The sequence below is a fragment of the Mixophyes fleayi genome, chromosome 11 (genome assembly GCF_038048845.1).
Source record: "Mixophyes fleayi isolate aMixFle1 chromosome 11, aMixFle1.hap1, whole genome shotgun sequence".
NCBI classification, from domain to species: domain Eukaryota; kingdom Metazoa; phylum Chordata; class Amphibia; order Anura; family Limnodynastidae; genus Mixophyes; species Mixophyes fleayi.
Genome location: NC_134412.1, coordinates 7,392,869 through 7,420,037, shown reverse-complemented (window position 1 = coordinate 7,420,037; position 27,169 = coordinate 7,392,869). Strand labels below are relative to the sequence as shown.

General features: G+C 39.7%; 2 long non-coding RNA genes across 2 annotated transcripts in view; one reads left to right on the top strand and one right to left on the bottom strand.

Annotated features, from left to right (window-relative positions):
* The window catches only part of LOC142106997 (uncharacterized), a 49,385-nt gene that overhangs the window by 615 nt on the left and 21,601 nt on the right, over positions 1 to 27,169 (top strand). The window lies entirely within an intron of this gene.
* Positions 10,233 to 12,484, bottom strand: LOC142108000 (uncharacterized). The gene is made up of 4 exons (XR_012680067.1): positions 12,436 to 12,484; positions 11,851 to 11,914; positions 11,320 to 11,367; positions 10,233 to 10,639 (listed from the first exon to the last, which is right to left on the bottom strand). It is a non-coding gene; the product is annotated as an uncharacterized LOC142108000 (long non-coding RNA).

Here is a 27,169-nt window from a genome sequence, read left to right as displayed (position 1 = left end):
TACAATTAAATAGAATTAAAAAAAAAAGAAAAAAAAATACTATGTACAAATACATTAAGGGTCAATACAGAGAACTTTCATGGGAACTTTTTACCCCAAGGACTATACACAGGACACGTGGTCATCCTCTAAGGTTAGAGGAGAGGAAATTTCACAACCAGCAAAGGAAGGGGTTCTTTACAGTAAGGGCAGTCAAGATATGAAATTCACTGCCAGGGAAGGTTGTGATGGCAGATTCAATAGATGTGTTCAAGAAAGGGTTAGACAAATGTTTAGCGGAAAAGTGTATCCGGGGATACGACCGTTAATTAAAATGAAGGATAGTAGTGGATATAGGGAAAAAATAGAACTGCAATATTGGGGGTATTTTCATAATTGAAACAGATTGGCGCTTGCTTACTCTGGATCAATTTCAAATATAAATGAGGGATCGCTGGAGATCCAAAATAGTTAAAACTTGATGGACTGGTGTCTTTTTTCAACCTCATCAACTATGTTACTATGTTATTATTTAGAAAATTCTCTGCTATATTTCTGGTATCACTTGGTAAAATATTTAAAAAATAGACTCTTAGGGCTAGATTTACTAAGCTGCGGGTTTGAAAAAGTGGGGATGTTGCCTATAGCAACCAATCAGATTCTAGCTTTCATTTATTTAGTACATTCTACAAAATGACAGCTAAAATCTGATTGGTTGCTATAGGCAACATCCCCACTTTTTCAAACCCGCAGCTTAGTAAATCTAGCCCTTAGAGGAAATACCCTTTGAGAAACACATTATTTTAAATCCACGTAATTCACTAGTGGTACGGAATAGAAGAGATTGTATTTTCTCAGGGTTTGGAATAGTCTAGTAGAATAGGACACAAGAATATTAAAGTGTTCACCAAGCCTTTTTTTTCCAAATTGTTTACTCGGTTCCCACCTAAGGTTTGATTATTTTAATTATTATTTTATTTTTTTAATATTTTGCCAAGTGATACCTGACATATAACAGAGAATATTCGTTTTAAGGGTATTAATTAAAAATAAACTTTTAATGATAAGAATTATAAACTAGTGAACCGTAGGGCCTTTCTATGTTTTTTTCCAAACTTTGGTCTTGAAGTAACATGGAACTGAACATTACCTGCTTGTATTTTCATTCTGTTTCCAGATACTGCTAACGTTCAAAACGCCTTCATTTAAATGCTTGAAGGCCCTCCAGAATCTGGGAATAGGTGAATTAAATTTCCCAAACAAAACATTGTTTACGTCAAGGTCTTTGTAGACGCCTTCGTAAACTAAAAGAGCACCTAGGTTTGCAGGGTGTGGGACAATTCAGAATGGGGCGCAGTGTGTAAAGGTGGGTTGGATACACTTTACCGATGTCCACTACTCCGACATGGAAAAGGGCTACTAAAAAAATCCAAAATTATGAAAAACCGATTGGAAAATCAACAGACATACCTTCAACCCGACGCTGGAGATCTCCGGAGATCACTTGCAGACAGCAAGTGATTCCGATTGGAGAAGTGTTTGGCACTGCAGGCTGATGTCATCACGACATCGGTCAATAGCAATTTAAAGTGGTAATGTCGGGTTAAGTGTTTAAATGCTTAACCTTAGGGGTCCCCACATTGCCGGTTTAAATTTGTATTGACAGATGTCGCGATGACGTCAGCCTGCAGTGCCGAACACTTCTCCAATCGGAATCACTTGCTGTCAGCATGGTGCTCCCATCAGAGATTTCCACCATCTGGTTGAAGGTAAGTCTGTTTATTTTCCAATCGATTTTTCATAATTTCCGATTTTCTTTGTAGGGCTTCTCCATGTCGGAATAGTGGTAATTGTAAAAACGATTACCACCGGTAAAAGTGTAATGATCACGTAAAAATATCTCCTACCAATTTAGAACAATCACTTTTTCCTAAAACACTGTTCAGTGTAGACTCATTCTTGTCTTATATTATTAATGAGAGTGAGGGGACATTGGGATTTGCCTCTTATTTCTAGAAATGCGCCAAAGTGCAACAGGAAGAAGCAAAATGTGACCCATTAAATATAGAGGATTAAACCAGATTTTGGCTAGTTCAGAGTTGGTGCAGAAGGCATTTTTCTGGAGTGAAGACAGCTGACAGCCAGGCATATAACCACTGTGGGGGCTGATGGTAAGGGGGGGGGCAATAATGAGTGAAGGTCATGCCCCTGCCATCAGCTATTTTGCAAAGCAATGAAATTCCGTTAAAAATATGACCTCTCACTTAACCCCTTGATCTCGTTTTTATAATCTTGCTCTACAAAATGATTTGTCATGTTTGCATTGATCTGCAAAATAAGGGGCACTTGTGCAAATCTTATATTCTTAGCAAGGAACTCCCTCGCTCCACCCAACTCTACCCAATGGCCAACGCAAATGTCTTGTCCTCTGCAAATGCCAACACCTTTCGCCTCAGACCTACGCGCTTTGACGTAAATCTAGATGTAGGCACATTTGGACAAATTGAGCTATTTAATACCATCAAAGTGGATTTTGCACTTGGGCTCAGCTGTTATATACAACTCTTAAATGATTTCCTCTGAAGGAACTGTGGGTGGTGATATATGACTGACCACTGTATGCGTCCGGCCATTAGATGATGTTTCCCATTTCTTTCACATCTGCTTGTGTCATGGCTTGTTCATAATTGGTGAGATCTGAGTACAACAGTCCACTGTGGATATGTAATTTCTTGTTTTTGTTCTTGGAATTCAGGAAAGTGTCATGGACCTAACGAGCAGTACGTGCACTGCGTTTCCAATTGTCCACTTACATGTGAAAACAGGCACAACCCACCCATGTGCAACAAGGCGTGCTTTCGCTCAGGATGTGATTGCAAGCCTGGATGTGTTCGTAACAAAGAAAAAATCTGTGTACTTCCGAGATTTTGCCTATGAGCCTGCCCGACACATCACTTACATGCAATTATATAGATGTACGTTTGCTGGATATTATCTTAAATTTTTTACAAAGGTGCAGTTCTTGCTATCTTCATTCTGTACTATATAACTGGGGCTCAACTTTAAAAATGCTTTAGACAACTTTTCTAAATATCTACAGGTACAACATTGGATTCACTCCCAAGCTCTCCATTCATACCTTCCTGCAAAGCTCTCAGCTAAATCCCATAAGGGTGGAAGCTGTGGTCTGAGGTCTTTGCTCTAGTCCAGGGGTAGGTAACCTGCGGCTCTCCAGGTGTTCTGAAACTACAAGTCCCAGCATGCTTTGCCAGTAGAAAACCAGCAGATAGGTGGCAAGAAATGCTGGGATTTGTAGTTTCACAACACCTGGAGAGCCGCAGGTTACCTACCCCTGCTCTAGTCCATCATGTGATAAATATTGGAAAAATAAAGAACACTATACAGCGCTCTCCCAGTTGAACATAAATGTGTCTAAACATCATAATACCACAATCGAACACATCATATGTGACAAAATAACATGCAATCTATTAATTGTAAAAAGTCCTTCAAAATCTTATTAAAATATCCCCATATCCTGTGCAAACATTAAGAAATACAGATATTTTTTCTTCTACAGCATCACTTATCCCTTTTGTAATTGCACTTATGATTAGATGGCAGATATTCAGCATGTAGTGAAACTCCTAGGGGTAAATTTATCAAGCTGCGGGTTTGAAAAAGTGGATATGTTGCCCATAGCAACCAATCAGATTTTAGCTGTCATTTTGTAGAATGTACTAAATAAATGATAACTAGAATCTGATTTGTTGCTATAGGCAACATCTCCACTTTTTCAAACGTGCAGCTTGATAAATTGACCCCCTAGAGTTACAGGGAATCTTGAAGGACTTTCACAATTAATACATTGTATGTTATTTTGTAACATATGGTGTGTTAGATTGTGTTATTATGTTGTTTAGACACATTTGGGCCTGATTCATTAAGGAAAGGAAAGCAAAAAAAATGAGTAACTTTGCACCTTAGCAAAACCATGTTGCATTGGAGGGGGAGGTAAATTTAAATGTTATAGCAGATTTATAGTTGGGATAGGGCATGTCGTAGATCAACTTTAAGTGTCAGTGTAAGCATAAATCTATCAAGTATTTGTGTGCTACATGAAAAAACAGTCAGTATTTATCTTATGTGCAAAATAATAAACTAATTTGCACCCCTTGCATTGTAACATGGTTTTGTCCAGGAGAAAACTTACTCATTTTTTGCCTTACTTTTCTTAATGAATCAGGCCCATTTATGTTTAACTGGGAGAGCGCTGTATAGTGTTGTTCATTTTTGTAATATTTAGTTTATTGTGCAGTGGCAGATTTAGATCACTTTAGCTGCACTCCTTTGAGCGCTGAATTTTGGTCATTTTATATCACAACATGTGATAAATAGTAAAACTTACTTTCCACACCTAAGATGGCTTTACTAACTCTTTACCCCCCACACCTCCGAGCCCAAATATATAACTGGAATTCTTATAGCTGCCAGAGCTGCTATCGTTCAACACTGGAAAGATTCTATTCCACCTCCTTTGTCTAAAATTATTTCTAAAATTTAATAAAGTAATGAAATGGAGGCGATTGGTTTTATATACTCTACTCTCTGGTTTGTGTACTCCGCTGAACATCTCACCTAGTTTTGAGCATACTTGCCAACCCTTCCGAAATTTGGGTTGGTCTCTCGGACTCCCGGGAGAGCTGGCAAATCTCCTGCATCCCGCAATTGAGGGGCTAAAATGACGCGGTTTGTGGTGAATCGCCTCATTTTGGCCCCGTCCCCATGACAAAATGGCATATTTGACATGGGGGCGGGGCCAATATGACGCAATTCACCATGCCCCACCCCCTCCCACCCTCTAGACACACCTCTCTCCCGGATACAATTTGCCAAAGGTAGGCAAGTATGGTTTTGATTCCTCTTCCAATTGACACCTAAGTTCAAGTCTGTTAATATCAATTGTGGTATTCTATTATTTTTCTCTTCTCATATACCATTATTATCTAGTCTGCAATGCTGTGTAACCTTACCACCTCCTTTTACTTTTTACACTTCCCACGGTCATTGTCGTCCCCTTGGCTCATACCTGCTGTTTAAAAGATGCTCTCAATAAAAATTCTTTAATTGAAAAAAAAAAAGAAATTACAATGTCTGTTTTCATCTCTATATAATAATGGATGGTGTAAAAGCACTTACATGAGAATGAAAAATATAAATATTTACATGTGGATGATATAGAACAGATAAATTGCATTTCTGCTTTTATAAGTGAAGCTGTATTAGCTCCTCTTAGTAAATGCAGGTTGTGGAGAACTCAACCAGTCTGAGACATAGCAAACCAAATTAAATTGGTTAACATGATATTTAAGCTTCTGATTGGATGGCAGGTGTCACCAATTAGAGAGGGGGGATTACATCCAACTCACAAGCAGTTCACAGCTCCATAGCTACATCCAGCAGGATGTGGGACACTGTACATAAGACAGTTCAGCCGCAGAGCAATTATTAAGCCAATCACACTCATTGACCACCTTCATACAACCACCCTCCACTTATTTCTATGTATGTTCACAAATAGACATCTTCTTATATCCAGATTACAGGCACCCACACTTAGGAGCAATGATGTCAAATATACAGATGTTGCCTATGGTCAGGATGTTGACCAATAAGACTATTCTGTGTGTAGACAACAACAAATGTCAAGAAAAGAAGAAAGACAAGGCATGGTACTATAAGGGTTAATATTACATGAATACTTATATACATCACCCCCAGGAAATATATTAGGCTGACTATTAGGATATAGTTAAGCTAATTTAAAGACTAAGCCCATTGGATTTAATTTGTCAGCTGATAAACGAATATATGTACTGAGAGTTAGACTTAATAATAATCAGACTAATGTAGCATCATAAATTTTGCATCACTGATTAATAAGCAATAATTGCAGACATTTACCAGGGCATACATGAAAAGTAGATACTGCTCCTAGGTGATCTTCATTGCACAATTTAATACAGATAATAATAATATCAAGGACATACATTGTAATTATATAGATGCATTATAGCCTAATTTGCTTAAAAGAGAATTTAGTAGTCCAAGGAATCTTTGGACTACTAAATACAAGTAAATTAATTCTGATGCTTCACCTGAAATACAACACAGGGATACTTCAATACATAGTGGATTAAATAAGACAAAATTCACTGTCAGAAGGCACAAAATTTCAACCTGAAGGTATTCTTCTTATTCACTTCGTTAAAGTCTTCTTTGCTGGAGGGGTTTGAGTTAATTTAGCTGAAATTCATTTCTGTTTTAATGAACAGCTTCATATACAAAAAGTTGGAACGGCAATGGGCACCAGGTTCGCCATGAGCTATATCAACAATTTCACAGGCCACTGGGAGGTAAGTGTTTGGAGTGGCCATGAACATGGGGCAAACCCCATGACCTGGTTCCCTTACATGGACAACGTAATAGTCATCTGGGACAGTAGAAGGGAGAAATTAGACCAATTTTGCTTATATATCAATAATATTAATCAGTAAAAAGAGAAGTCAATTACCTCAATCTATCTCTGTATATTGAAACTCATAAGGTTTATACAAGAAACTTTATTAAACCCACCGATTCCAGCACGTAAATAACTTCTCAAAGTAATCATCACATTAATTAATAAAGGAACATACTGGCCAATTTAAACGAGTAAAAAGAAACTGTTCTGACAAGGAATATTTTCTTACGCAAGCTAATGAGATGAAAAGGATACTTTTAAATAAGGGATATGTTCTGAGCATTGTAGAAAAGGCTTACACTTTAGCAATTGATACAGAAAAAGGGGAATCACTAAAACAGACAAAAACAAAGTACTTAAATTCCTTCCATTACTGGATATAATCAACTGTGTAAAAAATTGTAAAAAAAAATATTGGGGTCTGTTACAAAAATACCCTATGTTGTCCAATATTATTTCTGCAGTTTCTTTATTGAAAATTTCCAAATTTAAAGAATAGTTTAATGAGAAGTGCGATTTTCAACTTTCAGAGAAAAGATTATATCAAATCTAATCTTTAGATGTGTTCTCTGTGTAATCTGTCAAGTATTTAAAAACATAGTGTTTTCACTTTTTTCACTTTTGTTTTTTAGTTTTTTCACTTTTTACTTTCCCTAGTCACCCTGAGAACTCCAAGCATGTAACAAGCTATTTGTAGGTGGATGTTTGCATGAGGCTATGTCATGCTACAAAGACACATTCTGAACACAGTATCTATATACCGGTACTTACAATTATTGAGGGCAGTACCTGTATCATTTTCATGAAAATTATACAGATACTGCCCTCAATAAATCTTGACTGCAGAGTTTAATACAGGTTATAATAATATATGTCTATATATGTCTTCAACTATTGGCTCATTCAGTGACGGAAACTGGATGATGCTACATTAAGCTGGGTGCACACTACAGTAATTTCATGCAATTAGTGTGCAGTTCACACAATAAACGACAGTTTGGTCAAATATCGCATTCGTGTGCACGCTCTCACCATCATGTTTTTTTGCACTAAAGCACGTTGCATCGTTTGATTTGGTTTTATAAAACTTCCTACTGTTCACGATCAACGATCAAACGATGTTATGTACAATTTGGAAGTTTCACATATACAGTTTGTCTTAATTCCATTCAACGTTACTATATTTGTTTCTAGTCAACCTTTACCTCTAAATCTACAAATATAAAGTACATTTCCTTTCTGATCTTCTTAGAGAAATATTTAATGATCTCATTAATTGCAGTTTATATCAGGGTGGTAAGGATTAAATAAGAGTTATGGTAATGCAAATACTTCCATATATAGCCCTTTCATTGAAAACTGGTTAGTTGGTTTAAGGACCACAGTAATTAATAAAGTATAATAATTCAGAATACTATTCCCTTTCCCATTTATTAAATTGTCAGAATAAATACTTTGCCCCTCCTGGTGCAATGTATATTTTAAGTTCATATAAAGCAACCGTGTTTCAAATGGCCATAATGTCCCAACCTGTATGTAGTTATGAAGACAGTTATCTAAATGATGCCAGTTTGTTTCATAAATATCATTAGAAACAATTAACTTTAATTAGCTGTCTTTAAATCGCGATCCACAGCCTGACAGTGGCCCTGCTGCAATTTACTCAAAAAATGTGCCTTATGCAATATTTCCATAGGGACACCAATGGCACCGAGGAAGAGGGTCTCGAAGGAGGAAACCCCAAAAATTCAAAAATTCAGTAGGGTGGTTACTACCTACTGGAGGTAGTAGGAGGGTCGGTTGTTTGAATATAGAGAGAGAATAGATGTTACAGTTTGAGTGAGGGGTAGTAATTGGAGAGAATAGCTTAGGGTGATTCAGGAATTTAATAAGCTTTATTCAAGAGTTGAGTTGTCAAGGAATGCTTGCAGGCTAGGGGAAGGTCTAATTGTACAAAGGAGGGTACAGACTTAAGAGTCCTGTGAACAGGAATTTGAGCAATGGTATTTAAGGAAACGAAAGCCAGTAAAGGGGAAGGATGAAAAACGCAGATCTTGGGCAGAGATATGAGATCGAATTTAGAGGTATAATGAGATGAGGGAAGAGATGTATGTTGGTGCAATTTTGTTAATGACTTTCTATGTTAGAAAAAGTAATATTTCAATTTTTTTATTGAAGGATGGGAGCATATTATAAGGTCACGATCGTGGAACTATATTAAAGCTAAACAAAAAAAATCACATTCTACCATGTTAATTGGGTGCCATTGTTTTTGTAGGGCTACATCTCAGTCTCAAGATATTGAGCTGAAACTTGGCATGTAAACAGAGATCAAACGAATAAAATACAATAATGTGAGAAATGTTTTATATTGTCAATTTTTCTCAACCTCAGCTTTTCCGAAATCACAATTTTTTTTTTAGGGGGGGAATCATAACTTATTGTACAGGACATTGTAAGACTAGTGTTTATTTGTGTTGCAATACTAGTGTTTCGGTGGAGAGCCTTTGGGGGTTATTTTTTAAGAAATGAACTGTTTGTTTGGTTTTTTTTAAAAAAAAAGTTACAGCTTCTCCATTTTAAATAGAAGTGATTTTATAACTTTGTGCATGGCCAGTAAAGGTCTCTGATGGGTGTAATGTGACTGACTTAAAAGACGTTCACAATATGGCTGATTTTCCGCTGTTGACATTTTTTTTTCGTGAGTGGGAGATGAATGAGCCATATATGTGGGAAAACAGGGGAGCTAGGTAGTGTTTTGGGGTTGTGAGGGGCTCACTTTAAAAATATTTGCCCTGGCATGGAACTTATTTAAGTAAGCTTAACCCGTGCTGTGCCAGAGACAAGTAGATAGATCATCAGATGGAGCTAGTCATGTGACCTGGCTTACATAACTCTCCTTGAACTGGTGTATGCTCTCTGTATGATGAGGACACCAGCACAGGGCAGAATATGGGTAAGACCTCTGTTTTTGGCTGAAAATCCATCTACATGAGGCTGTTGTACAAGAATTTATTATGTTCCAGCTGCTCTGTGACGTCACTATTTATTCACTGCAGAAGAAGAGGTGAGCGGGAAATTTAAATAGTGCATTTTACTATAGAGAGAGACATAGAGAGACGTCAGTCATCATTAATCACTTGAAGATGATGTTCAATGTGTTAATGTTTTCTTCTATTAAATAAATGTATTTCTTAAAAGCATACCATGCCCCAAAGGACAACCAACACTAGAGGTCATAGCCTAGACATTATCATTGAACTACTGATGCATGTACGGTCTCATCAATACTAACCAATTAAAAGCAGTTTTCCCTGTGCTCTGACCAATCAGAATGTAGCTGCTCAATACTGCTTGGAAAGACAGGCTCAGAGTTTGTCATTTGCTTTGCAGCTCTTCCAGAACCATGTTCATGGCATCAAAGATGGTTTTATTATGTTTTCCAAAGGGATTTAATTGCTGGAAAAAGAAAATGAATATTCTCCACAAGGATTTAGGTGAAAAAAATAAAGTGATGAACGAGGGTGTATGGGGTGTATTTATTTTTAATAAAGGACTTTGTTCATGGTGTTAGCGTATTTATTTGAGTGTATTTTTTACCTGTGCACTATAGGATTCTGTAGTTTTTGCAAATGCCAGTATTCTCTGGTAGCCAATGAGGGGAACCCATATTTTTTAATAAATATATATTTATAGGACACAGAGATTAGGAAAACACAGGCCCCCGGAATCATAGTTTTATTAAAATTCTTTATTGCTTTGGTTTCTTTTTAGGACAATCCTTAGGAAGCACACATTTCTTTTTCTTGTCATTCAGAAGCACATATCTTGGCTTACAGACACAGCCTATTATGCACATTGCAATGCAGGGTTTCACTTCAGTATCATACATATTGTTACATGTCTTCGGGCAAGCGGTACCACAGCTTGTGTATGTTGTGTTCCCTTTACAGGAGATACACATTTTTCTCGGAATGCACTGTCCTGAATCATCGACTAGGAAGCCCTTCTTACAGACACAGCCTGGGACACACTTCTTGGTACACTTAGGAGGGGGGTCGTATTGGCTACACGTTGGCACACAGGCAGCTCCACACTCACTAAATTCTTTGTTCTCTTCACACTTATTAACTGCGCCTGTAAACATGCAACAACATAATTAAAGTAGTTTGAAGAAAATGGCTTTGTAGACCAAACATCCAGCAGGTCTCTAATGAAGACCACCAGAACTCTCCAGGAGGATATATATCACCTCACATTTAAAGGTAACATAGGTTTAAAATGTCCTTTGCCTGATTGTATCTAGCATGAAGAAATGTATATGATAGACATAGTATAGAATTATGTTATCTCTGTGCAGGCTGTGAGCAAATTCAGGGGTTGTATCTGTTTCCTCTTTACATGTTCTCTGTTAAGACTTTGGACATTTCCCGAGCTGTTCATTTACATCAGACTATAAATATTCTCTGTTATTAGACAACTCCATCATTATATTGTATTGTGAGAAGATAACCATACTCAATAAGATTAACAGGAGAGTTCAGAGAAGAGTCAGGGATTTTGGTTAACAGAAGAGAAACAATGACATCTCTACTGGATAGTGAACTCTGTAAGCATACCAAAGAAACTAGGCAAAGTAATCTAACAAATCATTTTTATACATATATCCCTTAATATTTAAATTAGTCAAATACAAATAGAAAATCTAAAAAATATATAGATTTAGAGCCTCTTAAAGAATATTACCCTTATTTAAACAGGTTTTATGTTATGATTGGATAATAAATTATAATAGCATTGTTGCACACATTCCTTACCGCCTGAATTAGTTGGTGTTATTGTATTTAATAGTAGGAAGGTCACACCTGCAAAACAAAAAATGTTTATAAGCTATTTGGTTATAGAATGAGGGTAATGAACAGTCCGTGAATTATGATAAATGATTGAAAATGGATTTATCGGCAGCATAAAAAGCATTATTACACAAACTGCACCAATAACAGTTGATGACATGAACAATTTGCATGATCATTATACAAACCACTTGTATGATAAATGCTCACATGACTGAAATCTTAAGAACGCAACATTATCTATAAAAAGAACAGATCTCAATATTTTATCCCATGCATATACATCACTAGAAGTGGCAGTGTGCTGCGCCCTTACGTAGAAAATAAGTACACGCATATATATATATATATATATATATATATATATATATATAAATCTTGGGCGGATATAAGGTACCTCCTGTGAATCTCCCGTAAACAGAAATAAAGTCACCTGTGTTTGCTCAATCTAAGACACATAAATTAAATTATGTACTAGCAGACATATGAACTTACCAATGGTCATCAGTTGGTGCAGAGATGTCGGTGCCATGTTTAATAGATTTGCTTGAACTGTATCCTGCATGGGAAGCGAGAGATTGGGAGAATCAATGTATTTATACAGGGAGACATAATACCACTGTATGATCACGCAACACTTGGTAGATTTTGAAATGCAAAAAAAGATTGAAACATGCCTTACAATAAACAACTGAAAACATCACAAAGCTATAAAACAAACTAATACCGAAGCAAATTTCATTATATTTTATTAAGGAAGCAGACACATTATTTTAGGAAGCGGCGGAGTGACCATGAAGGATATAACTGAATACAAAACTGGGAAGCAAAGGAAGACAAGAGTCATTGTAATACAAAGCGAGTATAGTATGAATGTGTAGAAATGAAAATATTTAGCACAAATTACAATTTGTATTAGTTAAAAAAAAAACTTGTGTAAACATGTACAGCATTCATCCATTTTTCAGGAATATATTTGCTTTATATTAACATGAATCATTAAAACATAAAATAATTTTTCAGAATATTTGTGTCTGTATTAAATCAATCAAACAAGTAATGCTGAAACGCAATACATACCTGTGTGTTATATCAGTGTGTTCTTCTGACGCTGCTAAGTGTACAGAGTTATATAAGACATAGGGTCGAGGGCGTGTACAGGGGATAGGCGAGTCCTTTGTATTGTTAGCTTAATGATTATCCCACATTGAGAGATTAATAAATTACATCAACCAGAGAAATGAAAAATACGCTCTAGCTCTATAGTTACTCAGGGCCATATTTTCAAATTGGGCACAATGGGCAGGTGCCTGGGGGCCCCACGGGCAAGGGGGCCCCATAGGCAGGGCTCTTAATTAGAATAAATAATCCTGCAAAAGAAAAAACCTGCAGAAAAACACTTCAAGGGTCACTGAGCAAGTACATCTATCTATATCTATATCTCTATATATCTATATCTGTATCTCTATAAATCTATATATGTATATATATATATATATATATATATATATGTGTATATATATATATATATATATATATATATATATATACATATATATATATATATATATATATACATATATATATATATATGTAGGGGCCCCGGTGCACTGCCTTGCCCAGGGGCCCATAATGTTGTTAAGATGGCCCTGTAGTTACTCTAGTGACTAATTATATAGTTATAGTTAAGACCAACATAACAAATCATAGGATCAACTCTTCACCTGACATCTAAACCCCACAGGATGCAGAACGTGCTCAGTTTTATAAACAGTAATATTTTTATATTTATTAAAAACTAAGATCTCACTGTAGGAACAATTTTGTTGGTATATTAAATTTAATACAATAAGTAAATTGAGCCTATTTAATAAAAGGTTGCCTTTGTGCAAAAGCATGCAATATAATTCCCATTAAGGTGTGTGGCCGTATATTTTGGGATCCCTTCGCTCACTTACAAAGGTTCATCAGAGCTGATGGCCACATTTGCCTTCACCTCCGCTGTCACTGCACAATACTCAGGACATCAATACCTTTTAGTGCAAAGTGACAAGAGACAAGAGTCCACCTATTGGCAAAACTTAGCAATTGATGGGCACAGTTGGCATCTGTGACATTCATCAGTGTGACTCCATTGCATCTTCTCAACCAATCCTCACCAAGGAGAAGATCAGTGTCTCTAAAGGTGACTGACCCTGTAGACAGATTGGTGATTTTAGACTGAAGAAGTTGAATATACAAGTCAGAAATAACACCATACAAACCTTGTTTACAGGGTTCAATATACCTTTTATGGGATAGTCAGATATTGGACCCATAGACCATGACTTAACTGTAGATGTCTATAGAAGGTGTTATGAGGTAGGACAGAAAGTTCTTGCCACTGGGAAAAGTTGTGAAAAATTGTTGCAGAGCGGCTACGTCTTTTATCCAGTGCAGGGAATTTTGGATTATTTCATATTGAAGTCTCAAGAATTGTTTGATATATATGAAGAAGATAATTCAGGTTATAGGATAGATGCCCTTTGAAAAATATGTTTAGATGAACATATTGGTCTATCATATTACATATCACCTGGTGGTATAACGGCGATGCTGGAGAGGTCAACGTAAAATAGCACAAATCAGCTAAAAGCTGTAAAGAAATATGAAACGCAAGTAAAGAACAAAATGCATATAATGAACATTTGCAACAATTTAGCATTATCAGCTAGAATCTCTAATATGTATTATTTACTGGGTAAATAAACCTAAACTGTAATGTTATCTAATATAAATGTAATGACCCATATGCAGATTACTAATACATATTTGGGGAAACATGGTTCCCATACAATGTCTGCCAGTTGTAACATAAGTGACTTGGTTGGGAAACAATAGCCTTTCCTACTCATTACATAATGAGTAGGAAAGGCGATTATTTCATCAAATAATAGCTCCTACTCATTACTCCCCAACATCTCAGCGACGCGTTTTGCTCCACTGAACTTTTTCAAGCATATATGAAGTAAGAAATAAAGCTCCTTTTATACATATCTGCTACCAATCATAGTCTCCCTCCCAATTAACTCATCAGGTGATCTCCTGATGAGTTACGAAACGCGTCACTGAGATGGTGGGGAGTAATGAGTCGGAGTCTATGTCCTTTCTGTTTTAGAGCCACGGTAAAACTGGAATATGATATCGATACTGAAGGGTGATTATAATCTTTACCCCAGGACTGGTTTGTCTTTTTGACAAGTAAGGAACGAGGGGAGGGGATCTTATTCAGGTGGCCACCTGTACGGTGTTGTGTGATTCTATTGGAGAAGGAACTGCAAGTATTCTACGCTTTGTCGATCAATAGCCCAGGACGGGTAAAGTATAAGACTTTCTCTGTTTTTCATTAATTTACATTTTTGTATCTACTGCCTGAGCATTGAGGCTACATTATTATAAGCTATATGCATTTGGAGACAATAATCCTCCTACAGAAAAGGATTCTGTATGTAAAAGGAAATGTGTCATAGAGGGCTCTTTTCTGAGCATTGATCTACGAGGTCTAATCAGCTTAATAAGCTCCAGTCACTTATTGCATTATAGTGGATATTTTATTCCTTGCTATTTATTTGTTTATTTATTTATCTATTGTTATTCAGTCTGTTCTGTTTTCAACTAGTTTTTTTTATATTTAGAATTTATTGTTTCTGTTATGTTTAATACATGTTGATACTTTATTACACACTGCAGCTTGTGTCTAGTTACTAACTCTGCCATGTGTGTGGTTCACTAATTTTTACTAGTGATGTGCACCGGCCACTTTTCGTGTTTTGGGTTTTGGGTTCTGATTACCTTAAGGTTTTGGGTTCTAATGGGTTTTGCCAAAACACCCCCCTCAAGGTTTTGGGTTTTGGGTTCTGATTTTTTTTTTTAAAAGCCTAAAAACTGATAAAAAAAACCCTGTTTTTTTGTTTGTTTTCACTCCTACGCTATTATTAACCTCAATAACATTCATTTTCACTCATTTCCAGTCTATTCTGAACACCTCACACCTCACAATATTGTTTTTAGGCCAAAAGGTTGCACCGAGGTAGCTGGATGACTAAGCTAAGCGACACAAGTGGGCGGCACAAACACGTGGCCCATCTAGGAGTGGCACTGCAGTAGCAGACAGGATGGCAGTTTCAAAAACTAGGCCCCAAAGAGCACATAATGCCAAAAAAAGAGGTGCAAGATGGAATTGTCCTTGGGCCCTCCCACCCACCCTTATGCTGGTGAAATAGGACATGCGCACTTTAACAAACCAATCATTTCAGTGACAGGGCCTACAAAACTGTGGCTGGAATGATTGGTTCGTTTGGATCCCCACAAAACAAGCTGGCAAAGAAAAAAAAGAGGTGCAAGATGGAATTGTCCTTGGGCCCTCCCACCCACCCTTATGTTGCGGAAAAAGGACATGAACACTTTAACAAACCAATCATTTCAGCGACAGGGCCTACCAAACTATTGTGGCTGAAATGATTGGTTTGTTTGGGCCCCCACACCAAAAAAGCTAATTATCTCTCCCTGTACAAAGTAAACTGGCTCTACTGAGGCAAGATGTCGTCCTCATCCTCATCCTCTGATTCCTCTCCCCCTTCAGTGTGTACTTCCTCATCCTCACACATTATCAATTCGTCCCCACTGGACTCCACAATCACAGGTCCCTCTGTAGTCTCTGGAGGCCATTGCTGGTCTTGATTGAAGAATTGATAATTCATTTTTATGAACATCATCTTCTCAACATTTTGCGGAAGCAACCTCCTTCGCCGCTCACTGACCAGGTTCCCTGCTGCACTAAAAACTCTTTCCGTGTACACACTGGAGGGGGGACAACTCAGGTAAAATAGTTTGTACAGGTGCTTCCAAACTGCCTTTTTTTCCTGCCAGTAAAAATAAGGACTGTCTGACATGTCTACTTGGATGGTGTCAGCAAAGTAATCCTCCACCATTTTTTCAATGGTGACAGCATCCAATGCAGCGACAGTAGACATGTCTGCAATGGTTGGCAGGTCCTTCAGTCCGGACCAGATGTTCTCTGCATCCCCGCCAGCGGGTGGTTTATGAAATCTCAGCTGTTTCCTCGCAGCCACAGGTGTGGAAGAAAATGAAGGAGGAGCTGTTGCCATGTCACGGTCCTCTTCAGATGACAATCTCCTGACCAGCAGGTCTTTGCACCGATGTAGGCTTGTGTCCGCCGGAAACAGAGACACAACATACACTTTAAACCGAGGATCGAGCACGGTGGCCAGAATGTATTCCTCTGACTTTAAAAGAGTGAACACCCTCGGATCCTGGCAAAGCGTACGAAGGGCTTCATCCACAAGAGCTATATGCTTTGTGGAATCGCAATGGTTTACCAGCTCCTCCCTCACTTTCTCCAGCTGCTTCTGCAACAGCCTGATCAGGGGAATCACCTGACTCAAGCTGGCAGTGTCGGAACTGACTTCTCGTGTGGCAAGTTCAAATGGCTGGAGAACCTTGCACAACACGGAAATCAGTCTCCACTGTGATTGACTCAGGCGCATCCCCACTCCTTTGCCTATGTCGTAGGTGGCTGTGTAGGCCTGAATGGCCTTTTGCTGCTCCTCCATCCTCTGCAGCATATAGAGGGTGGAGTTCCAGCGCGTCACAACATCTTGTTTGAGGTGATGGCAGGGCAGATTCAGGCATTTTTGATGCTGCTCCAGTCTTCGGTAGGCAGTGGCAGAATGCCGAAAGTGTCCCGCAATTTTGCGGGCCACCGCAAGCATATCCTGCACACCCCTGTCACTTTTCAGATAATGCTGCACCACCAAATTTATTGTGTGGGCAAAACATGGCACGTGCTGGAAATTTCCCATATGTAATGCCCGCACAATGTTACAGGCGTTGTCCGACACCACAAATCCCCAGGAGAGTGTAAGTGGGGTAAGCCACTGCGAGATTATTTCCCTCAGTTTCTCTAAGAGGTTGTCAGCGTTACTGAAACCGGTGATACACAACGTTGCCTGCCTTGGAACGAGCAGGCGTTTTGGAGATGCTGCTACTGATGATGCTGCTGCTGTTGCTGCGGAAGGCGATGCATCTACCCAGTGGGCTGTCACAGTCATATAGTCCTTAGTTTGCCCTGAACCACTTGTCCACATGTCCGTGGTTAAGTGGACAGTGGGTACAACCGCATTTTTCAGAGCACTGAGGGCACTTTTTCGTACTTCTCTGTACATCTCGGGTATTGCCTGCCTAATGAAGTGGAATCTAGACGGGATTTGATACTGGTTACACAATACCTCATCAACCGTCTAAATCCCACTCCACTGATGGCGGACACCGGGCGCACGTCTAACACCAACATAGCTGTCAAGCCCGCAGTTATCCGCTTTGCAATAGGATAACTGCTGTCGTACTTTGTGCTCATGGCAAACGACTGTTGTATGGTCTATTGCTTTGTGAAAGACGTAGTGGTCTTACGACTTCCCCTCTGGGAAGATGACCGACTCCCAGCAGCAGCGGCAGTAGTAGGCGTAGCGCTACAGGATCCTCCGGAAGAATCCCGGTTTGAAGAGGACTCAGTCATGCCGGTGATATGGCCTGCAGGACTATCTCCGATCCAGATTGAGGAGGAAATTGACGAGGAGGGTGTTGCTGGTGTGGATACAATGGGACCAAGGGATTTAGGTGTCCCTGGACTGCTGACGGTCCTAGCCACAGTTCCTGAACTAAACACTGAATTATGAAGGGTCTTCAGGTGACGTAAAAGGGAGGATGTTCCTAGGTGGCCAAGATCCTTACCCCTGCTTATTGCAGCTTTACATAAGCTACATATGGCAATACAATTGTTGTCCGGATTGGGATAGAAATAATTCCAGACTGAAGAGGTGGATTTTTTGGTCTTCTACCCAGGCATGACCATGGGCTTTTTCGTCCCATGGACAACAACTGTTTCCACCCCTGTTGCCTCATTTAAGATAACCACAATAGCATCCTCCTCGTCAAGTTCCTCCTCAGCGCCAGCTACATCAATATCCTCCTCCTGGTGTACAACATTGACACCTTCATTATCCAAATCTGTAACTGGACTGTGGGTGATCCTTCCAGCATATGCAGAGGGCGTGCTGCAAATGGTGGAAGGAGCCACCTCTTCCCGTACAGTGATGGGAAGGTCAGGCTTCGCAACCACCAACACCCTTGGACTCGCCTTATGGATTTGTGATGCCATCTCTTTAGAAGGCAGAGTTGTTTGCTGTGTTGTTGATGACAGCTTAACTCTTTTAAATTTTTTAGAGGGGGGGGAGGAGGAGGGCTTAGATCCTTGGGTGAAGCTGAACCACTAGTCCTGAACACGGGCCAGGGCCTAAGCCGTTCCTTGCCACTCGGTGTCGTAAATAACATATTGGCAAGTTTACGTTTCTCCTCAGATGATTTTAATTTATTTTTTTATATCATTTTAGTGACCTTTGGCTTTTTGGATTTTACATGCCCTCTACTATGAAATTGGGTATCGGCCTTGGCAGACGACGTTGATGGCATTTCATCGTCTATGTCATGACTAGTGGCAGCAGCTTCAGCATTAGCAGGAAGTGGTTCTTGATCTTTCCCTACTTTATCCTCCAAATTTTTGTTCTCCATTATATGCAGCACAAGAGAGCGTACCCCTAAACCACACACACTCAGCAAGGCCTTTAAAAAGTATATGCGGCACATGAGAGTACCACTGGACTGGAGTTATACAGCAGTACCAATGGACTTATACTGCAGGATCAGTGAACGTAGTTATTATATTGCAGTACCAATGGACTTATACTGCAGGATCAGTGAACGTAGTTATTATATTGCAGTACCAATGGACTTATACTACAGGATCAGTGAACGTAGTTATTATATTGCAGTACCAATAGATTTATACTGCAGGATCAGTGAACTTCTATAGCAGTACCACTGTACTGGACACAGGACAGCACCACTGGAATAATGGCAGCACCACCACTGGACTGAACAGGACAGAGCACAGGACAGCACCACTGGACTGAGCAGGACAGAGTACAGGACACCACCACTGGACTGAGCAGGAAAGAGTACAGGACAGCACCACTGGACTGAGCAGGACAGAGTTACAGGACACCACCACTGGACTGACCAGGACAGAACCACCGGAATGACCAGGACAGAGGACACGTAACCTAACACACCCTCCCTCTTCCCTGATCAATGCCCGAGTGAAGATGGCGGCGGCAAGCAGGGAATATAAAGAATCCGAATCTCGCGAGATCCGACGGCAGGATTATGACAAAATGCCTCGTTTTGCGATCGGCGGGAATACCCGAACAGTGCTCGGATCGGGCTCGGGTCCGCACTGTTCGGATCTGTTCGGATTTAGAAAATCCGAGCCCGCTCATCCTTAATTTTTACAAGGGTTTAGAACGCTCTCAATTATATTGTGAGTTTGTGGTTTTTATATTTGGAGGGGCTGGGGCAGCCCTTATCCTTTTTTTTTGACAGCAGCCTTACCATATTTATTATTATATATAGTTTTTTATGATATGTTTATATGTATTAACTTTCTGAAGAAAGTATACATAGTTTCTTCTGACCCTCTGCGCCTGATTTATTTGACTGTTATTTGCTTGTTCTCAGAGAATGGTTAAACGATCTGATCACTTGCAGTTTATATCAAGGTTGTAAGGATTAAATTGGGGTTAAGTTAAGAGGATGTACTTCTGTAAAATGTTCTTTAAGACTGGTAGGGTGGTTTAAGTATCACGTTAATTATATTAAGTATGACAATCCAGAATATTATTCACTTCCCATTGTATTACATTGTTAACGTAAATCCTTCGTCCCACTTAATGCAATGTATATTTTAAGTGCATATAATGTGATCCAAGGTCACAAGTCCATAATGTCTCCACCTGTATGTATATACTTATGAAGACTGTTATGTAAATAAAGCCCCTTTGCCCACAGAAGAAACATTTGAACATTCTACAATTTGTTTGCAAATTTATTTTGAATTTACCAAGTAATATTTTTACACACGTCCATTTTAAATTACTGGACAATTTCCCTTTTTGATATATGTTTTTAAGTAGTAATCCTAAAGCTGACAGAAGCTGTGCCACAATTTATTTGAAAATTGTGCCCTATGACAGAGTTTCAGAGGGACCCCAGCAGTGCAGAAGTAGAGGGTTACAAAGCAGGAACCCCAAAATTTCAGTTAAAGGGGAAAGGAAAGTAAGATGTCTGAGTATAGCAAGAAAAAAATGTAACGCTTTAAGTGAACTGTGTAGAGGGGGGGTATTTGGGTAGAATACCCTAGGGAGATTAAGAGGGTGGTTTGGGAATTTTATAAGCTTTCATAAAGAAGAGAGCTTTCAGGGAACGCTTGCAGGCTAGGGGAAATTCTAGTTGTACAAGGGAGTCTGTGAGCAGGAATGGTAACAATGGTATGGGATGGAAGTGCAAATAATGAGGAAGGTTGATGGGCACACATCTTGGGCGGAGTGGTGAAGTTGAGTTGGGAGATATTTTGAGCCAAGGGGGGAGATATACATTGCTACAGTGTTGCTAATGTGTTTGTATGTTGGGAGCGAGTCATTTTTTAAAAGTATTTCTTGAAGGATGGGAACATCTAGTAAAGGGTACATTCATGCAAATATATTGAGTCTAAAAAATTACATTCTACAATGTTAACTTTGCAAACGGGGCATGGTGTTTGAGGGGCTACATCTCAGTAAATGATATTGAGCTGAAATTTGACCTGTAAACAAGGATTAAAAATTAAAAATATAGAAAAGATTATTGTTCAAAATGTCATATTGCAGCGCAAGAGTCCTCATAGAGGCTTCCCTGGGCCCCATCTCTGCCTGGGCATGTCCGCTGTTTGGACGTGTTGGTGAGCTCGGCTTCTCTGAGTCTTACCTGCCGCTTGGCCAGAGAGCAATCGGGGAGTGCCAGGCACGGTTTCTGTGACATTAGTGGCAAGGGAACAGTGTTTGTTGCTGTTCTATGGGATTGTTTTTTCTTCTGGTACATCTAAGGTCTCCATGGTGCTGTCCCTGGTGGGCTTCTCTTTATTTTTTCAGTTACAGGGTGCTGAGGATGTCACAAGGACTTTTATGGTCCATAATGCATTGAAAGGCTGGGCCAGGCTTGCTCTGGTGGTAGCGGACAGAAGGCGGATTATTGATTTTGGTTAGAATGATGTGGGCTGTTCCCAATATTGTGGTGGAGATGTTTGAGGTATGCTTGTTTAGGTTGGCTTTCTTTATGGCCTTTTTTGGTGCTTTCTGGGTTAGTGATATGGTGGCTTCTTCAAGGTTTTCATGTTGTATGACTCTGGTTTACAGAAATGCTATTGTCTGGTTAGTTTGGAGGAGGTTAATTTGTTCAAAGGTCCGGCCCCTGGTTGTATTGGGACATTGTGGTCCTTGTTGACCAAGTTTCAGTTCAGGGCAGCTTTTCAGATATGTTTGAGTAAACTGAGTTTGAAATTGGCCTGCTACAGTGCTCATTCATTTAGGTTCAATGCCAGTACGGTTATGGCCAAGTAAGGTTGTTCTATTCAATCCATTAGGGTATTGGGTAAATAGAAGTCTAGGTGTAATAATATGTATATGCATTGATTGCCTTGTTTTCAAAGGGGCATGGAGGGATAGCCTTAATTTCCTCAATGTTTTTCATTTTTATCTCCATATGGGTCATCTCATACATCCTTGGCTAGACCTGCTGTGTTAAGAAATTAATATAATGCATTCGGCTGTTTATCATGTTTTGTCTTGCCTCCATCTTTTCCGGTTCACGGTGGAACTCCATGACGTCATTCCTTATATTGGGTCAGTAAGGGTGGTCCAGTTTTCTGCTCGAGCATTTTCCCCCAGGCTAGAGAGGTTCACTGAAAAACTTCCTTCTTGGGTATTCCATCCCAATTGAGGCTCGATTGGGTGTCCTGAGATACTGGTAGTTCATTTAGGTGGTAATGACCCAAGTAATTGAAGGTTTCCAACCTCATTGAGCAAAATGAGTCTGATTTTTGAGTTTATTCTGTCCCACTGGCCTGGAATTTGTTTAGTCTGGTCAGTTATTATCTCTAGGAGAACTTGGAGGTGCCTTATTAACCTGGTTGACCTCAGTAATGCCCGTTCTAAAGTTAACCTGGCCGATGTGACATTTCTGCTGGTATTAGGGGGGATAGTAGTTAGCCATCCAACCATTAAGGTTACTCTTCCGCACATGTATGGGTCAGAAGAGGGATATTTGTCTGAGACGGTTGTAGCTTGAATTGCGGAGCAAATATTTAGGATTCTTGTTTGAATTTGAGAGGTCACTGTGGGGCAACCTAGCTGTGGCAGAAAAGCATGCCAATCAGCAGCCATAATGACACATTCGGTTGGCGGTTGGGCACTCTCTCTTAACAGGGAGGATCTGTTAGGAATACTCCCCCTTGGGGAGTTATGAGACACTGCCTGCTCAGGCAGGCCCCAGCTAGAGAGCCAAAACAGAGTAGAGTTGGGCTCCACCATCTAGAAGCCTAGAAGTGTCCAAATATTTTAGTTTGCTATACTTCAATTTTCAATAAAATTTGTGGCCTTTCATTCGCCAAACAAGTGTCTTGTGTTTTCATTTATTTATTTAGGTAAGGTAACTCTTTTGGTAAGTGTAATCAGATAAGATTAAAAGTGTATGTTAACCGCTAGGCGGTTTAATCCCAGTTTATACAATCTCAAAAGATTTCTCTCCTTAAAACTTACCTTGTTGTGTATAATGGATGTAATTAGGTCAGCAAATAAACCTTATGAAATTTATACTGTAAAAAAAACATTGCACATTAGGGAAATGTCGTCATGTCTTCAAATCATCAGATGAGACCCTGAGAGCAGAATACGTTTTAGCTTTTGAATGAGACACAACAACTGCCTAGTTTAACATTCTGAGATCAGGAGCTGATTTAAGGGGCTTTCCAGTTGCCTGGAACCTCTCTGTAGGGCGACGCAATCTTGTTGGCATTGATATGTTTCCAGTGGTATTGTGTGAGGTCCACAGGTCAGCCTGAACGTTCCTCCCGCCAATCCCTCTGATTGTGCCCATCTTACCCCCTCTATCTCCCCCTGGCAGCGACTCATATGTATGGAGCGCAGCTTCTGACATGCGCACGATATGCCACATCTGCAGCCAGCAAGGGAGGCAGACCGAGGAGTCTGCTTCCTACATCATACAGCTCTGATTGGAAGAGGGGACACTTAATTAAATGTGGATGTGGAGAAGGCTTTTAATTTAATGGAGAGCTAATTGCTTAATGGTGGGTGCAGGGATTGGCTGGCAACTTTCAGCCCATGGGAATAGTTCAACCAAGTGGCCCAGTGTGTGTGCCATAGCTGGAGGATATTTTAAAACCTCTGCCTGCAAAACAAAATCTGTAACCGTAACATGAGGCATTGGTGCATTTAGTTAACATTAGCCCAATCCATTCAGATCCTCCAATGGGAAGAGAGCGTCACCTCTGCGGACGCTGTCATTTTCATATGCAAACTTCACAGGTGTCATCTGAAATTGAGCGCATTTCTTTAAAAATAAATAGTTTTAGGCATTCAGAAATGATCTTTACAATCCCTGTTATTTACAAACTGTCAGTAGATGATGGTGATGGGTGTTGTTTTTTTTTTGCTTGGCCTGTGGATAACCACTGTTAGGTGCACGTGGCTCTCATGAGTAGAGCATCATTGTGAGGCACACTGCCCTACTGACTAAGTCCTGATAGCTTGGAGCAGGTCTTCAAATTTGAAACTGTTCAAAAGATTCAGGACCGGTGTCAGACAGTGAAGTTCTCCCCGTACCTTGTAGCTTTCCCAACCCGCTGCTGTCGTATGTGCTCATCTAAGCCTAGTTTTGCGGAACAGTGCAAACAATAAGGTTTCAATCTACGGAACAAGATTATTGAAATAACAGGTGTGGATAGGACACATGTTTTTGGACATTCTTTGCTGTTGGGAAGGGGCACACGGCCATTTACACTCCACAAAAGAAGTTAATTTTTGTGCCACCTCTGAGCTGGTGGAGATTGGGTTTTGTCCTGTACTTTTAACTCAAATCACCTTGGTCCTTCCAATTTGCACTGCTCAGATCGTCAAGGCTTTTGCATTCCTCGCTCCAGTGCGTTCTACAGTTGTTTGACCCAGTCTGTCACTGAATGATTTAATTCTTACTGCTTCAATTATCAAAGTGAAACTACAGGCCAGCTGCTACTGGGTACATATAAATAAATAAAACAAGGGAAAATAATAAATATCAACATTCTTCTTGTAGTCTTCCACAATGATTTGTATTTAAAAATTATTATTTTCTTTACATGAGACTGTTGATTTAAAATATAAGAAGTACAGTATTGTTGCATACAATAAACATGACATGAGAGTCTATCGCCAGTTGCAACATTTATAAATCATTGTCAGGGACACGTTGTGGCTGCGTTTGGGGCATCTAAACCCATCTCACGGGCTACTGTCTCGGCAGACCTTGGTGCACCACAATTTTCATAATGTTGTTGCGTTAATTAAAATTCACTTTTTCCATTTTACGTACACCTCTACAGAGATTGTTGGCTTATAAAGAATAGGAATAGATGGGAAGAATAGATTCTAATATTCATAAAACATATTAAAATGCTTAACGGCTGACATCCTTCTATCCCTTAAACTCTTAACTCTATTTAACTAATCTTAAATAAATGACACAACCACTTAGGAGTGGCAAAATAAAAGGAATTTATTTTGAAGGTATGGTGGTGGAGAAAATGAGAGCAGTCAATTCAACATCAGCCAGACAAACCAGGATGTCCCGACATTTACCATGGGATATCCGCAAACGGGGGACAACCAACACACCCCAGGCGCACAAATCTACATTAAATGGGGCAGCCACCCCGGGCACTACAGAACCCGACCCTCTTCTGGGCTAATGGAAGCAGCCGCAAGCCGACCCGCCTGGGTGGTACTTGGACCGAGACTATAGCCGATTCTATTGAAGAGAGGTGGGTTAAGTGTGCCCGCAACAGTAATGTGCCCTCGCCACTGGCTGTCGACTGCATTGCGTTTTCCGGCACTGCCTCGACTGTGATGTCCACCAGCCACGCTCGCGTACCATGACCGGATTCAAGGCTGTAGATAACCGACTGCATACCTACGGTCCCTAACGACATCCAACAAACATGGAGGGTGGGTGGGCAACATCCAGAAGCCAAGAGGCTGCCTAATCTCTGCCCATCTAATATATCACTTCTGACAATCCCTCCTCCGTGACATCAGAATGGCGTACTCCCTTAGTCAAATTATTAACCCCAGAGCACCACTACAGTTAACAGGTCCAGGCCTAGATTTTAATATCCCTCGAGCTTAGATTCAGCCCTCAGTTCCTATTTCTTGTGCAGTTGATCAATACTAAAAATATGTCCACAGAGAAATAAAAATATACAAGGGCAAATTTTAAAAATCTGAGATTGTCCCTAAAAATTAAAAAAAATGTCTATATAATTCCACAGAAATGTACAATCCAGTAGTTTAAATGTTAGAGATGAGTGATTCTCTTGAAATTACATTTTCCACATTGTTCATAGCATTTTTAGCAATTGCTGTGTTCCAGAACATCATTGTTTAAACAAATATTCAGTGGGCTGGTTTACACCAGAAATTGCCTAAACCCCCCACAAAATTTCATAAATCCAAATACACAATTAGGGCCTGATTCATTAAGGAACGCAGAACACACATACATTGGGCATACGCACGTCCGTATTAAAAAAAAACAGCAGATGTAAAGATACGTTTGAGGATGAATACGGGTCTAGGTCAGCTCCGCGGTAACAGACGGCACTCTGAAGGATACGTCCAATACATGTGTGGAATATAAAGTCCCAAAAGAACACACAGAAGAAGAAAAAACTATTCAATTAATGACATTTGTAACTAATATAGTCATTAATGACAAAACATAAAAACAAAAAAGTTTTTCCCCCTGTTTTTTTCTCTCCATAAAATACATTTATTAGGATGTTATTAATGTCTACTGTACATAAAATGCATTGTTACAATTGCTCCTGATTACAAACACATGTTCTAGCTGTATACACAGCCGTCATCACTAGTAATCAGCACTTACACCCAGGGCCTGATTAAGGGTTCTGGCCGCCCTAGGCTAATACGGCCGCAGCGCCCCCCCCCCCCCTCCTCCGAATATATAGGTGTATAGGAACACTCCTGAATATGAATGTTCAGGTGTATTCTCCAGCATTCAAATTTAGACAGATTGTGCCATTGTCTCTTACCTGTTCTTGCTCTTCTCTCTTGCAACTTTGTTATCCTCTCGCTGGCTTCTGGAAAGTTGGCATCCTGTTTTGAAAATGCAAGAATGTATTATAATGCAAACCCTGAATGATTAGGCCCTTTAGTTAAAACAAAACACTCCATTATGGCCGGCTAAAAGTACCCCATTGGACAGGCATATATAAGCAATATCTGAATATTTGTTGTCAATCAAATACAAACCTCTACCAGCCCCATCTCACTAATATTTAGTATTCTAGTGATTGCTGAGACCACCCATGTGACCACCACACAATCATGAGATTCTGCCCCCCAAAGCTGCTGTATTTTTTAAATACCCCCTGCAGCCATTTTCCTTAACCACAACCCCCCCACAGCCATTTATCTTAACCCCTGCTGCAGCCATTTTCTTTACCTCCCACCCTGCATCCATCCCCCTTGCAGCTATTTTCCTTACCTCCACTCTGCTAGCTAGCTATCCCCCCCCCGTCACATCAAAACTCCCC